Below are 3,874 nucleotides of genomic sequence, written 5' to 3'. Positions count from 1 at the left end.
TACTCATGACAAACAATGTCAAATGTAAAATTATACAGACATTTTCTATTGATTCTTTAGAAATAAATCAACATGAATTGTCATCGTAACTTAATAGATCGACAACACACTAATCTCATACACTAATCTAATCTTTTTTAGCGATATTGATAAGTTTAAGTTGTACGTTTGCAAGGATGACATATCAATATGAATTGTCATCGTACTTAATAGATCGATCACAAAGTTACTCCCAAGAATCTTTGCATACTACATACATCATAGAATAAGGGCATTCAATAGCTTCATTCAACATAATATGACATAGTTCATACAAACTGCATCAGACATCATAATCCATACAAACAGCTTCAAACAACATCACTATGAATTGCATCATACAAACTATGTCACTATATTAACATGGTACACAGTTTATAATCGAGGACTACACCAAACTCTGGCACAAGAGTGAATCTAGGTCCAAACCTTTAGCAATTGCTTAAAGGGCTTCATGCAGTTCCTTCACCTCTATTGCACTCAATGCCTTCCGTGAGTGCAGCTTCTTGCATATATACATGAGATGCTTCGAGGTAACTTGCATGATGCTAATGGCCTTGTCGACAATTTCATCCAGCTAGATCACCTGCAAAAAAACACTCATGTCAGTCAGGGACACCAAACAGGGACCAAGATTGCTATAATGGCATTCATGATACATCAGTGGGCACCTAGAAGACATTGCTAATTAAGACACTCACTAGACTTTTAGTGGGCACCAATTTTCAACTTGCTCCCATCAACAAAATAGTACATGCCTTCAGATCTTTACAGTCAACAATAAAGGAAAAGAACTCATCACCTATCTTCTTATCCTCAAACATGGCAGGTCCTGTTCCCACATCAGATTATTGGAGCTCCTCCGCGTTGTTCACTATATCAGTGGCACTTGTTTGTTATTATGCTTGGCAATTAGAAAGTGTGCTACAGATTTGTACCCAAGTCCGACCGCCTGCATGAAGAAAGATGTCAGATTGTCAGAATTGTTGGATCACTGACAAATTGGTATATGCATACTACCTACATTGAATCCAATCAAGCCTAGCTTTTTCCTAACATAAATTAACTACAATAACATAAATGTAAAATGGAATATTATGTTATTAAATATACCTTCCTACATGCAGAACCAGTAGGGAACCATCCTTTCTTAGTTCTGCATATACTGCAATTATAGATGCCACGACAAACTGGACATATCATTGCGGAGAATATCTCCTAAACCCATTGCAAACAGTTGCAAAGCTTTTCAGCAAAAAAGGCCACCTAAAGCTCTCCTTGATATGATCCCCTAGTCAACAGGACATTTTCAGTGTTAAACTAATTACCAAGATTTTGTAGCTGCTTCTAAACACTGAGCAAGTGCAAGTCTTGAGAGAAAGGGAATCTACAAGGTATTGAGAATCAGAATTTAAAGATAGCAAAGATTGCTAATTTACCTGGCTAAAAATTCCCATGTCAATTCCTTAACGCAGATATCTACATCAAACAATACACTAAATCAGCTATCTTGATTATAGCTCTGTACCAAGACCCTATTAGTAATATATAGGAACATGGTAAAACATGAAGAAAAACAACTTCAACATGAGGCAAACCTTAAAGACATTCAGTGGTCACGCACACCAAAAAGAAGTAACTGTATTTATCCAAGTCATAGAAACAAAGTAACCATGCACTGTAACGAAGGTTCCTCAAACTGAATTTGTAAATCAATTAGGTTAGCAATATAGCAATAGCTTAACCACCATTTTGTCGACCGGAAAAAGAACAGGGAAAAGAAGAGGTAGAACAACACAACCTGTAGCATTTTTGCTTTACATTCTTCATGCAATCGTCTATAATCCTTTTCACTTGTTTCACGTAAACGAGAGGTGGAACAACACAGACCTATAGCATTTTTTCTTCACATTCTTTATGCAATCCTCTACAATATTTCTCACTTTTTTCAGAGAAACGATAGGTGGAATAACATAGGCCCATGGCCGCAACAGTATTTTCTTTTCATAGAACAGGTAGATGTTTGATAATACCGTTCATCTTGGTAGATAGTTGAATCCAGACACATGAAAAAAGAAGAGATGAATTAAAATCATCAACCGGTTTAGAAGTCACGTCAATGTTGGTTTTTTCACATTTATAAAGACAACTAAAGACAAGAAATCATAAATAATTCTTCAACCCCTTGTATTGAATAGTTGAGAACTTGAAAATAAACAGGGTCCATAATACAAGGTGGTAAAATTAGTTTTACAAATACGTTAAGTCCAGACTCACCCTTGCACATCTCGTTGGAGGAATGTTTGATTACCAGGATCAAGTGAAAGCCTTCTTAGTGCACTTAGATAAGCATATTGCAAATTACCACGTATGATAGACTGCGAAAATAAAATAAAAGTGTCACAAGGTTGAGTTCAAAACATAAGACTCACAATTTTCAGGTCAAATAAACTAAGTTGGTACAGTGGCCAATCTTGTTTGCGTCACTGAAGACAGAACCGAAACCACCATCACCAATCTTGTTTGTGCCACTAAAGACGGAACCGAAACCCCTTGGTACTTCCTCAAGTCAGATAGTAGGCAGTAGGACAAAACAATCTACAAAACTGCAGACAAACATTTTGCAGAGTCAATTCCAATAAACTATTAATGACCAAGAAAACAGTAAAACTTTGGTAGTTATCAACCAAAACAGCAACACATCATATGAGTTCACGCACCTTATGGGGGGGAGAGTAGCAGGGATTCTGTTGTCCGAGGTGACAAAGGTCCAAACTGTATAATAAGGTGAACATACGCAGTTATGAAATGTGAACATGAAATTGAATATATGAATATTAACACAAGAGAACAGAGGACTGGGGAACTCAACTGGGCGATTCTAAAACGAGGAAGATGCGACCAAGGATGGGGGTGGGTGGCGACCTCGACTGTGTCATTCCTCTGGATTTCTTTAATAGTCGTATGTAGGTCTTGGGCGCCGAAGAAGTGATGCTCCGTCAATAAGAATAAGAAATCAAGATTGCTAACATATTCAGAGAGAGATAGAGGGGGACCTGATCTGGATTATCTATCATGCTAACATATCACCCACCTGGTATAGAAGTAAAAAAAGTAAGAAATGATATACATTAAATGATGTATATAATAATACAAAAAAAATACAAGTACTCACCAAATCCGCCCATTATCAACGCCATTCAGTCCAATCTTATGGCCACAATCAGCTATATGGATATTAGGCAACACAGTTCCATCTTCATCCATAATTTGAGCTACAAAAGCATGAACTCCTTGATTTCTCCCATTTATAATGCTGAATCGAAGCAAAGGTGGGTGTCTACCGACAGCGTACCCGCTCGGTGAGGCTGTGGCTGTCGATGGCCTGGCCCCGGCGCACGGGCACATACCTAGGAGGCGCGATGGGGTGGATCCGAGGCCACCTTCCATCGACAGCGTGGGGAGGAGGGTGGGGCGCAGGCGTCCGTTGTTGGTAGGAGATCCCCTTGATGGCGGCGCGGAGACGGGATTTGCGCGCTGGGGAGGATCGCGGAGGAGAGGGGTGCAGAATCGTGCACTGCACGGATGTGGACGCCTACACTACTGTATTAAGAAGTAGTATATAGATTATGATAGCCAGAATACTGAAAATAAATAAAGAATTAAACCATTAAGAAAAAATTACCTTCTCCGGCTGCAATAAGGGACAAAGCATGTGCATGAGACAAGATCACTTCTTTTATGCCATCGGCCCGTGTTCCCTGGTAATAAACAACCATTGTACTGTCAAAACCATCATATGCCAGTCATATTCAGAAATTTCAACCTATGTGTT

At 39.0% G+C, this 3,874-nt stretch overlaps 1 long non-coding RNA gene across 4 annotated transcripts; it reads right to left on the bottom strand.

Annotated features, from left to right (window-relative positions):
- Positions 1-264: 264 nt before the first annotated feature.
- Positions 265-3,608, bottom strand: LOC103653332 (uncharacterized). Of its 4 annotated transcripts, none has more exons than XR_002750469.2 (10): positions 3,395-3,608; positions 3,215-3,314; positions 2,912-3,133; positions 2,760-2,814; positions 2,503-2,645; positions 1,638-2,417; positions 1,479-1,518; positions 1,153-1,330; positions 842-991; positions 265-625 (listed from the first exon to the last, which is right to left on the bottom strand). It is a non-coding gene; the product is annotated as an uncharacterized lncRNA (long non-coding RNA). The 4 variants fall into 4 exon arrangements; XR_002750470.2 differs by having other exon boundaries at positions 1,479-2,079; positions 2,317-2,417; XR_002268731.3 differs by having other exon boundaries at positions 2,317-2,417.
- Between the last annotated feature and the right edge of the window lie 266 nt (positions 3,609-3,874).

Source organism: Zea mays, chromosome 4, assembly GCF_902167145.1.
Source record: "Zea mays cultivar B73 chromosome 4, Zm-B73-REFERENCE-NAM-5.0, whole genome shotgun sequence".
Lineage (NCBI taxonomy): Eukaryota > Viridiplantae > Streptophyta > Magnoliopsida > Poales > Poaceae > Zea > Zea mays.
Note: the sequence above shows the minus strand (reverse complement) of the source record. Positions and strands in the feature narration are given on the sequence as shown.